General features: G+C 39.6%; 1 protein-coding gene and 1 long non-coding RNA gene across 3 annotated transcripts in view; one reads left to right on the top strand and one right to left on the bottom strand.

The window, feature by feature from the left end:
* Positions 1-13,743, top strand: part of osbpl5 (oxysterol binding protein like 5) — a 200,660-nt gene that overhangs the window by 62,903 nt on the left and 124,014 nt on the right. The gene's annotated exons all lie outside the window — the stretch shown is intronic.
* Positions 1,687-9,623, bottom strand: LOC134295372 (uncharacterized). Its single transcript, XR_010001917.1, has 3 exons — positions 9,511-9,623; positions 6,925-7,012; positions 1,687-1,852 (listed from the first exon to the last, which is right to left on the bottom strand). It is a non-coding gene; the product is annotated as an uncharacterized LOC134295372 (long non-coding RNA).

The raw sequence follows: 13,743 nt of genomic DNA, 5'->3' as shown, positions 1-13,743 counted from the left end.
TTACAAAATTAATACCTTTTGAGGCCTCAATCCTTCCTTGCTTCCCCACGGATCACATAGACCAACTGAATCAATAATTACTTGTTAAGCTAGCACTAAAGGAAATTCTATTAGTGTAAGCAGCCAATGTGGTGTAGTGGTTTGAGTATCAGACTATGACTCTGAAGACTAGAGTTGGAATCCTTATTCTGTTATTAAACCTATTGAGGCCCCTGCTACACAGCTGAATAAAATCCCACATTATCTGCTTTGAACTGGAATATATGACTGTGGATTCAGATAACACAGTTCAAAGCAGATATTGAGGGATTTTCTGCCTTCATATCCGGGGTTATATGACTGTGTGGAGGGGCCCTAAGTGACTTTGGGCACATACTCTCTTGAAAGAAAGCAATGACAACCCCTTCTGAACAAATCTTGTCAAGAAAACCTTTTGATGGGTTAGCCTTAGGGTCACCATAGATTGGAAATGATTTGAAGAAACACCACCACAATAAGAGGTCTTGCTATAGTAGTATACATAAAAACATGCTTATTATCTATAATATTAAAATTATTTAAATCATAAACAAGCCATTTAAAAGCAGAACAGACCTTTATGAAAAGCTTTTTCTTTGCTTGCAGATAGGAAGGAGGAGGCCAGACTATCCTCCCCAGGAAAAAAAAGCTCCAGAGCTTAGGAGCCCAGAAGCAAACTGAAATGTTTTATTTATTAGCATTGTAGAATACAGCTCCCCTCATTTCTTATCATTGTCTATATTTGCTAGAGTTGTAAGATTTGCAATCCAACAACATCTGAAAGGCTGCATGATTCCCATCCCTGTTTTAAATAAATGTAAGCAAAGGAAACCCGTCTCTTGTGTTAATAAACAGTGCATGAAGTATTGCTAGTGGAATTTATTGTGTTGCTGGCATAGCTTCAGGTGAAATCACATTTTTATTTATTTATTTATTTATTTACAGCATTTATATTCCACCCTTCTCACCCCAAAAGGGACTCAGGGCAGATCACATTGCACACATAAAAGCAAACATTGAATGCCATAACATAGAACAGAGACAAGACGCAGGCACGGGCTGGCCTCGAACTCATGACCTCTTGGTCAGAGTGATTTGTTGCAGCTGGCTTGCTATCCAGCCTGCGCCACAGCCCGGCCATTTTGGTGAAGCTCAACTAGATTCTCTACTGTCTATACCAGTGGTTCTCAACCTGTGGGTCCCCAGGTGTTTTGGCCTACAACTTCCAGAAATCTCACCCAGTTTACCAGCTGATATGATTCTGGGAGTTGAAGGCCATAACATCTGGGGACCCACAGGTTGAGAACCACTGATCTAAACTGCTATCTTATTCCTCCTCACCCCTCCTGAATTGAGGTCCTTGCATGTGAGGCCATAAAATAGGATCTGAAAGCTCTTCTGTGTGCTTTACTTCCACAATTGCTTTTTCATATGATCTCAAATTAGAAAGTAGCATTCAGTGTGGAGATGTCTCATTTAGAATATAAATAGAATCTTTACCTTTTCCTTCTGCTCATCTTGTCACTATGGCTGAGTATGACCCCATTGTCTCATCTATGTTTGAAAGTGGGCTCCTTAATCAAAGTCATCACAAACTTCTGCTTAAAATCCAGTGCACTCTGCACCAGCGTTCCACTCTGTCCCCATTTCTTCCTCCAGCCTCTGTTGTTGGAGAAACATTAAGGAAAGGTTTATAATGCATTTTGGATGTTTATATATAAATATTTAATGAACACGAGGTGTGGAGTAAGTGGATGAAGAGGTTTGTCACTAACTTTCCTTACATAAGGACTCTGGGTCATCCAAGGAAATTGATTGGCAAAAGACACAAGACCTGCAAAAAAGGAAATTACTTTTTATATAATACAGGCAGTCCCCAAGTTCTGAACAAGATAGGTCCCACAGGTTTGTTCTTAAGTTTAAGTTTGTTTGCAGGCCCGTAACTAGGATTTTGATTTGGGGGGGGGGGGGGGGCTGGGATTTTGGTTCGGGGGGGGGGGCTGAATCTGAGTGAGAGAGGATCTACCTTAGCAAACCTTTTGTATCATTATCCCAATATCCCCATGCATATGGGGTATATTGAGCATGGTGAACAGTTTAAATAATAAATGTAAGGCCTTCTCGCGGACCACCCTGAGAATTTGGGGGGGGGGGGGGGCTGAAGCCCCTCAACCCCCCCCCCCTCCCCCCCCGGCTACATGCCTGTTTGTTTGTAAGTCAGAACAGGTCCATTTTTAAGTGTAATGCCAGATAGAAATAAATAGATAGACTTTGAATAGCATAGGGAAGGGTTATCACCCCTGTGGTGTTTATTTTTCTGTCTGTGTCCCTATTCAGATTTCACCTCACTTTTTGTCCCTGTGATATTTGGATTTTGAAAAAAAAATGGCTTGTGGTGGAAACAAGTATTGTTGAGAAAGCTTCAGTGGAGACACCTTTTCTCCATGATAACTCTTCCAGGAGTGAATTTCCCTTCCTAGGGGTAGATTTCTCTCACTTCCTGTTGTCTCACACCCATTTCTAACTATGAGTCATTTGTAAGTTGGATGTTTGTAACTCGGACACTGCCTGTACATAATTAATTGTATATAATTTTCAGCTGTAAAATAAGATGGTGATGGACCAAGTTCCAAAATATGGAGGGTAAACATATCTGTGTAAGACATTCTTGTATTCTGAAATTCAAGTGATTTGAAACAAGCAGAGTGGTGACTACATAGAATATAGTATAGCATTTTGTGATAAAGGTAAAGCTTTCCCCCTGACATTAAGTCTAGTCATGTCTGACTCTGGGGGTTGGTGCTCATCTCCATTTCTAAGCCAAAGAGCTGGCGTTGTCTGTAGACACCTCCAAGGGCATGTGGCCGGCATGACTGCATGTTCCCATTAGAGCGGTACCAATTGATCTACTCATATTTGTATGTTTTCAAACTGCTAGGTTGGCAGAAGCTGGGGCTAATAGTGGGAGCTCACCCTGCTTCTCGGATTCGAACCGCTGACCTTTTGGTCAGCAGTTCAGCAGCTCAGCGCTTTAACCTGCTGCGCCACCAGAGGCTCCGCATTTTGTGACAATATACCAAATTAGTGGACAGACTTTGGAATTGTTGACATAGTTTTAAAAGAAAAAAGTATGGTAAGATCTATTTGAAAGAACCAGGTTCAAAACGCTGTACATTGAGAATGGAAGAGTGCCTGCCCTTTACATTCTCAGTCGAAGTTGACTGTATCAGAATTGAGTTTTGCTACAGCCTTTCATTGAAAATTCCACTGGTAGCTACTCCAAGCGTTCTTAATTTCAGCAGCTTGATTTTGATGGGAATGTCATGTTATTATTCAGTAGGACTGGTACTGAAGTATTATGTAATTAGTGGGGATTACCAAATAATGTTTCTGGGAAGTTGTTAAAAATAGGATTAAATGAGAGCTGTTTTCAATTGAGATGTTTGGCAAATATAGAGCCCTTCCACAAAGTCATATAACCCAGGATATCAAGGCAGATAATCCATAAGATCTTCTTTGAACTGGGTTATCTGAGTCCACATTGCCATATAATCCAGTTCAATGTGGATTTTATACAGCTATGTAGAAGGGGCCATAGGAATGTTTCCCCTTTTGCCAAACTAGCAGGAATACTGCAGCTCCTGTGTAGTCTAAACTGGTCCATACTTCGTATTTATCTTTGTCCTGGCATCCTAATCTTATTTTTTTGGTGCTAGTTTGAAATCAGTTAGCAAATTTGTGGCTGAGGGGAAGGGGGAGATTACTAGTCAGGATTCAGTTTGCATGGAATTTTGTGAGAAACAAATTTTGAGCAAAATATGATCCTCTCAGACTATTGTTGCAAATAAGAAAAATCATCAACATCAACCCAGCAATGCCAGGTAAATTTCCGACTAGAACATGCATGTCGCTCTGTCTAGGAGGAGGGAAGAGAAAGGAAATTATTGCTATAGGTTTTTATAGGTTTTTCTTCTTCTAGAGGTACAAAATAACTATTATATATTATCACAAGGGAACAGCTATTCTTTCTTGAAAAGATTCTGTTTTAAGGTTACTTAAAAAAGATAACAGTGGTTCAGTCCTACTTGTCTAATATTGACGTCATTTTGAACTTGGGGAAGAGTTATTGGGGAACACCTTTTCATTTTCTCTCTATCTTTGGCTGAATCCTTTCTGAGATGGCTAAATGGCTCACGTCTAGATTTCCACTAAATATGCTGACTTGTCTTGAACAGTTCAGTATTGTTTAAAAAAATTGCTGCTGAGAATCGGATGCAAGTGAGCATGTTGTTCTGTTCCTTTTGACTTACCTATGAAGATGGTTCATAGTCTGATATGTTTGGAACTGGGGACAATTGTAAGATATTGGAATACATTACAATTGTATAGATTCCTTTGGTGTGGAAATTTGGACCAATTACTCTGTTTGTAAACATTAGTAGACCAATACAGAAATGAAAGGAACAGTCTCAAATCAGTAGAAGAGCCCATATTTTCCACACTGAAGATTCTAGCATCTGTAGATCTTGGGGACCCTCCACACAGCCCTATATCCCAGAATATCAAGGCAGAATATCTTACAATATCTGCTTTGAACTGGGTTATCTGAGTCCACACTCACTGCCTTGATATTCTGGGATATAGGGCTGTGTGGGAGGGCCCTTGGTTTCTGGGAAATATCCCAGGACTTGAGATTATTAGGACCAAAATGTGAGATTTAGAGGCTACCCATTGTGATACTACAGGGTGTAGGCGATGGTGATTTATTTTTATTTTTATTTACTTTGTGTTATATTCCGCCCTCTCTCCCTCATAGAGGGACTCAGAGCAGCTCAGAGTGATGTTTCTTGGGGGAGCCTCTGATGACGTCTTAAAGGATGATATGTTAAGCATCCAGCATAGTTACACAGAGTGCCATTCATATCAAAAGCAAATGAATCAAAAAGATTTACTGAACAGACATTTTCAAACTAGTGCTCTCACCCTGAGATTTTTCATCTTCACCCTAAGGGACTACAGGAGATCCTTAGATCTGGGAATCGAAAAAAATAACTCGTCCCAATTCTTTAACAATATGTGGGAGGTGGAGTGGGATTCAGATACTCAATATAGTCAAAAGGAAATGAATATGACATGAGACACTGATCCTTGAAAGCACGTTGCAAAATGAAGAGTTTTCCAACCTTCATTTCCTGGTATTTTGAATATTTTGTTACCAGACTGCAGTGTTATTTTTACATGTGGAAACTGTGAAACTATTTTGAATGACAGCAACAACTAAAAGAAAGAACACAAGCCAAGGAAGAATGTTTAATGAGGTGTGGAGGGAGAAAAGGAACAAGAATAAAGAACTTACGTACAAGACATTATGTGAGACTTAAGTAATTCCTTTAAGCTCTCCTGAAAAGCTCAGCTTTAGCACCGATGCTCTACTGTGATCTGATGAGAGGTGTGTAAAAGCTCTGTAGCTTTTCCTTGGCTTAATAACATGTTCTCCCAACCACTATGTGGACAAATCCTAGGCCAATGTGCAAATGTATAACCAGTATTTATTCATTCAGATTGGCATCCATGAGTAGTCTTTACTGTTACTGATGCTCTTGAATATTTATTTTGAGAATCCTGAAAGCTTAGGGGAACCAAAAGCCAATTATCCCCTTTTGCTGCTGGAGCAAGGATGTGTCCAGACTATAGTATTTTGGATTTCAGTTGAGGAACATTCCTGATTGTCTGGCATTATTGGTTGAAAACTACATCACTCTTGTTTTTTGTAGGTCAAAGTTGTTATTTTCTGTGTAAGCAATACATCTTTAACCCTTGAGCCTTATGCAGTATTTTTTTTCAAGATATGTCCATGGGCCCTTCCACACAGCCAAATAACCCAGAATATCAAGGCAGAAAATCCCACAATATCTGCTTTGAACTGGGTTATCTGAGTCCACACTGCCATATATCCCAGTTCAAAGTAGATAATGTGGGATTTTATTCAGCTGTGTGCAAGGGGTCCCACATTGAAACTAAGCGGAAGTAACAATTTGATAGTACCTAAATGCAAAATGGAGTTCTTCACTCTTCTCAGACTTTGGTTCATTTGAGTTCTCCCTTAGATATTTTAACAAATATGCAGCATTTGTCATGAGTATTCATTCACAGAATTTCAAATGCATTATTTCTGAACAAATCAGTGCTATTAGCTACATGCTAAAGCTGATGACATGAAACTGAGAGCACAATGACTTACATAAAGTCCCTTTAGGAGTTTATTATGGAAGCAGAGTTTGCACCGGGGACTCTCAAATTCATGCTGCCCATCAGTACATGCCTTACCAGCCTTCTGTCACACCTAAGTAGTTGGGACCTAGGGCATTCGTTAGATGCATTGCTTCTAAAGCTAATGCACTGATGCCAATTTAAAATTTAATGTGGTAGTTCTACTGAGGTTTTTAAAAATTAGAATTAGTTTGTAACATCAATAATTAGTAGCACATTCCCTTAAATATTGCATGCATCTTACTAAAATAGTCCCACCACTTCCATCACTGCTTTGTTCACTGCAGGAATGAGAACTGAGCTTTCCCCATGAGTTTGCTCACATAGAGAACCTAGAATCATAGAGTGGAAGAGAACATCCAGTCCAACCCTCTGCCTTGCAGGAGCACAACCTCCACAAGAAGGAGGGTCAGTGTTTTGTGGGAGCTGAGTGACGATGACTTAAACATCCTAAAGCCACCACATCCTGCCTGATCTTGAAAGCTAAGCAGCATTAGTCGTGGTTAGTACTTGGATGAGAGGCTACCAATAAAGACCGGGTGTTGTAAGCTATGTTTCAGAGGAAGGAGCTGACAAAACCATCTCTGAGTATTCCATGCCTAAGAGAACTCAAAGAAGTTTATGAGATTGACTTACCTTGAGCATTCTGTCTTTGTCCAGTGATTAACACTATTGAAGACAATTTGACAGGGATTATATGTGTTTAGTCCTGGATTCAACTTATCTAGGTGAAATAAACACGCATGTCATTTATGTTTGTATGCACACTTCTTTCTGCTTGTTAGGAACCCTTTCTCATTTCCAACCTTTTAGGTAACACCTTTATAAAAGGGCTGGCTCAGTATACTGGATTTAAGGCCAGCCCTACCATGAGGCAATTGGAGCCTTGCTGCTTCAGGCAGCACATTTGGGGTGTCATGGAATGGCAGCCAATTTTAGTGCTTTAATTTTTTATTCCTGTGTTTATAGTGCCAGAGGTGCTTGAGGGATTTTTCTGCCTTCTGTGTCAACACAGCTTGGCTGACTTTTGCACGACGTATGCTGGCTCAGTGGGTAGGAGCCACCATTTACTACTCTGCCTCAGGCAACCAAATGTCTTGAGCTGTCTCTTCGACCAGATTATTTTTGAGGAAATGATGGCAGGCCAGCATGAGCAGCAGGCCTATAAATTATGGGAAATTGGCAAAAAGCTTCTCTTCTCTGTGGGTGGTATTCTTGGGCAGAGGGTCCCTCACTTAATTTTTTTAAACCTGCAAAATCCCCATCACACAAAAAATGTTTATGAACAGTCAGGCTACACATTTGGTAGATGGGTTGAATTTATTAATTGTACAGTTACCAGCACTTCACAGCATGTTTCTGACATCAATCTTGGATGCCTGACTGACATTATAATGGCTTTTAGAACACAGAATAGGTAAAATGCAATACCAATCAGCTCTGAAGGTGTGCCTGTGCGCTGATCCCTCCCACCACCTCCCCGTTTTTCCATTTATTTTTGTTCTTCAGGTCATGTTGTGTTTTGCTTTTTTGAAAGAAATGTTTCTTGGTTCTTGATGGGAAGCAACTGCTTCTGCTTTTTTAAACAATATGACTCTGAGTACCTCCATCAGCTGCACAACTCTGACTGGAGGTGTTCAGTGACCAGCTATGCAACTGGCACATGATTTAGGCCCACTGAGGCCCCTTCCACACAGCTGAATAAAATCCCACATTTTCTGCTTTGAACGGAAATATACGGCAGTGTGGATTTAGATAACCCAGTTCAAAGCAGATATTGTGAGATTTTCTGCTTTTATATTCTGGGTTATATGGCTGTGTGGAAGGGCCCTGAAAGACAGAGCAAATCACACACAGCTTTCTCCTAATGGCATCTTATCCTGAAACTATGGCCCTATATCATCCGTGGAAGTACACAATCCATACAAATCCTTATGGAGGTTCCAAGACATTTTTCAGAATGTGGATAAAATATGTTTGAAACAAAAGGCTGTGCTGGGTGCTCCTTTTTGTCATCACAAATTAATCTCTGTAGCTGGATAAATACATTTCTGTAAGCTTCTGTGGTGGCCCAAGGACAAAAAAGAAGATAGGAATGTTTTAAATAAGTAATATGTTTTAAATTACACTTACATGGGAGGGAGGAGAAATAACGGTACAAAAGTAAATCTTAACTGATGTTTAGCTAAGCATCTGAATTTCTGGGTTGTTTCAAATCTAACATTAATATCTCCCTCACTTGTTGTTGTTGTTGTTGTTGTTGTTGTTGTTGTTGTTGTTGTTGTTGTTGCTGCTGCTGCTGCTGCTGCTGCTGCTCCTCCTCCTCCTCTTCCTCTTCCTCCTCCTCCTCCTCCTCCTCCTCCTCTTCTTCTTCTTCCAATTCTACTTTATCTCTATTGAAAGGAGACCCAGGGCTTTTCCACACAGCCATATAACCCAGAATATCAAGGCAGATAATCCACAATATCTGCTTTGAATTGGATTATCTGAGACCACACTGCCATATAATCCTGTTCAATGTAGATTATATACAGCTGTGTGGAAGGGGCCCCAACATGGCTAACAATAAAATCATTTCAGTCTATAATTTAAATCCTACAAACCATCCAAATATTAAAATAGAATTAAACATTGAAACTATAAAAAATAAAAAGTCTGGCCATTGGGCTGGACTTTGGAAGTTTACCAGTAGAATATAAAGCCTCCTTTCTGTTATTTGTTCCTAGATTAGATAGCAATGGTGGTTAGTGGAGCAGTTCATACATGCAACTGCACATTGGCTTTTTACAGCTGATACAAAGGGAAGAAAGACTTAGAGTGCATCTACACTGAAGAATTAATGCATTTTTACACCATTTTAATTACCATGGCTCCATGCTATGAAATCTTGGGAATTGTAGTTTGATGAGGCACCTGTCCTCTTGGGCAGAGAAGGCTAAACATCTTGCCAAACTACCCTGATTCCATAGCATTGAGTAATGACAGTTAAAGTGGTGTCAAACTGCATTAATACTATAGTGTAGATGCATCCTAAGTCCAATTATTGGTGACACTAGAGTAGACCCACTAAATGAGCACCACATACAAAAATGTTGATGCTTTTCGCACCTTAGTAAGAATGGGATTCAGCCCAAAGTTTTCTGTGGCTACCACCATCTCTTAGGGACATTAGAACATGATTGTCCTGGAAATCACAAGAAAATCACAGTAGAGTTCTCATACCTCCCTTTCATGTTTGTTTAGGTGGTCTCTTTCACAGCTCCTGCTGCTGTCTTGTTGGGCAATCCTCTAAGTGAAAACTGTATTTAAAGCGAAGTAACTGAAGATGTCAAATGGTCTGTGAGGCATTTCTTAGAGGCAGTGAAATGTAAAAACAGTTCGAGACTTTGGATGTAAAAGACAAGGTGTTTTTGTGTGTGAAGAGAAGAGCACGTGTGTGTGTGTATAAAAGCAACCCTTCTCTTAATAAATCTACAAACAACTTTCTATTTCTACGCATGACTCTTTAGCTCTACTGAAGGAAGAGGGCACTCAGTTGGGAAAGGCATCAGGTATGGCTAAAAGGAAATGTAAAGCTGGCAGGTTTTGTTTGTTTATCTCTTAAACTAAAAGGGGCTTTTTCAAAACGACCTTCTCTTCCACTACAGAGACCAGAGGCTGCCAAACATCTCGTAATTCTAGATCAGAGATTGAAACCCTTGCTCATTTCCATCGGGAACATGGAGTACTCTCCTTTATAAACAGACTAGCTTTTTTTTCTTCTTCACTCATTTCTATTCCCATTCCAAATTCTTCTTTCTTCCCCCAGCCTTGTTTACAAGTGGCTTAGCAACTGTGTAACATTTTGAGCTGTGTTTGCTGTCCCGCTCATTAAGCATCACTCTGGTTTTGCAATAAAAGAAAGGGAATCCTTGATGTAAACTGTGCTTCAACTCCCCTCTGAACCATTTGCAACAACCTGCAATGCGGGGAAGGAAGGGAAGAGAATACAAGTGTCCTAATAAATAGGAATGGGTATCATTTAAGCTGAATGCACCTGTAATGTTTAATGTATCTTGTAGACAGACCGATAAGAATGATACGCATTTTGTGGCCATGTTTCTTGCCAATTTCAAGTGTAGTGTGTTTATTGTTTCAGAGAGTCTGTGGAGCACAAGTAGAAACACCCACCATAGACAGGTGGGAAATATTGCTTCAAAATGCCCTTTTTTCTGACATATTGCTTAACTCTGGTTTAATGTTGTGCCAACAAGCTTTGGGCACATGCTCTCTCCTGCCCTTTACTTCTCTTTTCCATCACATCTACAGAGAAATTGGAAGGCTTCACTTCCATTTTTAGCCACCTCTGGTTTATTCTTGTATCGAAACCCAAACAAACTCTGGTTAGGATTAATTATGGTTTAGGGAAATGAGCCAACTTTAAGTCATACTTTCTGCTGCTGTCGTCCCTCCTTAATTACGGTGATAGCTTTTCAGGATATAGTATAAGCAAAATCTTCCCAAGTCCGCACAGCAATGGTCAGAGGTTGGAAAAAGTTACTTATTTATTACACCTTGCAAAATTCCCATCAGCATGACCACTAGATATTCTGAGTGGTTGGTTTCTGGGAATTGCCAGCAAAAAGTTTCTCTCTAATAATTTTCCAAGTAAGAAAGAGAAATTGAGAGCCCAAGGCATAGTTTGGTGTTATGTCCAGACCAAGCAGATCTGTAATTGATTGGAAGAATAGGCAAGCATTTACTATTTGACACAGAGAATGCACAGATACATCGGAATATAAGGAAAGCAGGAATGAGCTCAGGTCCCCTCCCGAAGTTGGCTCAGTGTCATCATCTCATTTCAGGGTCTTCCTGTATTAGAGAGTATCTTTAACAATGGATAACTCTTCTTAGAGCAGTATAGGACTAGGCTTAACTGAGGTTTTAAATCACACCAGTGTAAGGACCCATCCCTGTCATGCTCTTATTATTTCTACCTCTGATACTAAATTTCCAGTTAAAGAAGTAAAGTCTAGAATACAACATGTGTCAAGCATAAGAGCTGAGGGGCAAATCCAACCCACCAGGCTTTGGGTTAGAAGGATCTGCTTTTTGGGAGGGGAGGTATTTCTTTTTTTAATTTATTTTATTTATAATTTTACCTATACATAAAAATGAGAAAACAGCGCATAGAAAAGAGAAGAAGAAAAAGGAATACATAGATAAATTGTGAATACATATGACTATATAGTTAGACAGACAAAAAAGAAAAAGACACCCCCCCCCCCAAAAAAAAACAACAACAAACCTATATCCACTTCCAGCTCCTGGATCTGCTTTTTGGGAGGGGAGGTATTTCTTACAGGACTCCTAGGTGGCCTATGAGGCTTCAATGCCAAGGAACATAGTTCTATTTATGCAACCTTACAATTGCAAACAGCCCTTTGAAGGCAAGCATAAGGTTGATGTGACCCTCAGTAAAAATGAATTTGACTCCTCTGATCTATGAGGTGACAGCAGAACCCTATAAGGCATGGACCCCAGGCATCATATTTATTTCTTCATTGCTATCCAGCCCTATATTGTAGAGTTTCAGAGTGGCATGCTGTAAATTCAGTTTAGCCAATTTAAAACAGTAAAAAATCAAACAGACTGAAAATAGGGTTGTTGTGTGTTTTCCAGGCTGTATGGCCATGTTCCATAACATTGGCCATACAGCCCGGAAAACACACAACAACCCTATGATTCCGGCCATGAAAGCCTTTGACAACAGACTGAAAATATTAAACATTTTAACAAGAAATGCAAGACAGCTTTATTAGTGGTTAAGACAATTCAAGCTAACAGAAAATCATGCTCATAAATAAAATTGATGAAGACCAAAAGGCTTCAGAAAATTGCCTTATTTTTACTTGGCACCCAGTCCACAACTGGGAGATCACTTCAACAGATGCTTTCTCTCATGTCCTCCCTCAGTGTGTTTCACTATGAAAGGACACAGGGGAGGGCACTCCAGCAAATCTCATTTATGAAGTTAGATTTCACAATGTTGCTTCAGGTCTTACTGGGCTTTCAAAAAGAAAGGAAACCAACTTACAGTATGGCCCTCATATCTGTGTGGGATCTATTCTTGAATTTATAGTGAAATTGTGAAACTGCAGTAGAAAACCCTATTGAAATGAATGACTTCCAGAAGAAGCATATCATAGAATCACATGGGAGGGCCCAGCTCTCTAGCATTACTAGGTCCTCCACATGATTCCATAAACCTGCTACAGAGGCATACCATAGAATCACATTGACAGACCTAAATATGCCTAGAGAGTTTTTGTTTTTTTTTAGATGAAGTGATTAGGTGAAATCAGGGTTACTGGTCCCATGGATATGTGGATCATATTGTATTTTCTGCCTGACCTTGAACACTCTTTTTCCAAATATGACTTCTGTAAAAGGTAGGGACAATTGAGATTCTGAACTTATAGCTGCCTGAGCTCTATGTTAACCTGATCAACAGTCTGACAAAGTTGTGCGTTAATCGAAGCTTCATTCCTTTTAACAAGTCTATTCCTGCACGCCTTCCCGTTTCCATTGAGACTGATGGATGTTATATTGCTTGCCAGGTTACAATGTTAGCACAGCAAGTGATATAAGGTCTTTAACATTGCACAATGATTAAAGAGTTCCCTCAGTGGGTTTCTTTATTGTATTTAATCTCTACAGGCACCATTCTAAAAGGGATTTAATGAACCCTAAGCACATCTACTAGCACTCAATCATGTTTGTCTGTTATATTTCACTGGTCTCTCTCTGTGCTTTCTCGTCTTCCTCCCCACACCTTTAAAATTTAGATTTTAAAGCTCCTTTGGGGGAATGCCTCTCTGCCCTCTGGAAAGAATCAACATATACTGGTGGAGATGTTGTTTCCAACAACAGTTCACTACATATAATTATTTTAAATAATTTTTCTATCTGCCATTGCGTTATGGCAACACATACATCCTGGGGACATTTGGGTTTCTTTATGCACGTTCTCCTCTGCTATAATCATGTTTTGTTATGTGTTATTTGCTTTGATTTGGAAATGACAGTTGTCAAAATATCAACTTGAGCTGCTGGTGAAACCCGAAGATTTCCTATTGCTGCATTCTCCTTCTTTGTTTATATTCAGAAAGAGAAATGCAGTCTGTCTCATTTGGAGATTAGTCCCCAAAGCATACTTAATGTAACTAAGTGGTTTTTTTACTAGTTGTATTTTCCCCTGCACACTTGTACCTTGTACGGTTTTTAGTGCATGTTCAATTATATATATATAAATGCTTTCAAGTATTGCCTGTAGACCTGGTTAGAATACTAAATTATTATTTAATTGCATTTAAAACACTCCAGACCCAAGCCATATATAAAGATGGAGTGGAGGCAGCATTTTTTTTTTTTTGCTAGACTTAATTCAAGCATTGTAACCCAGATTTTGGGTCT

The sequence above is a fragment of the Anolis carolinensis genome, chromosome 1 (genome assembly GCF_035594765.1).
Source record: "Anolis carolinensis isolate JA03-04 chromosome 1, rAnoCar3.1.pri, whole genome shotgun sequence".
Taxonomy (NCBI): domain Eukaryota; kingdom Metazoa; phylum Chordata; class Lepidosauria; order Squamata; family Dactyloidae; genus Anolis; species Anolis carolinensis.
This window is presented reverse-complemented; position numbering and strand designations above follow the sequence as displayed.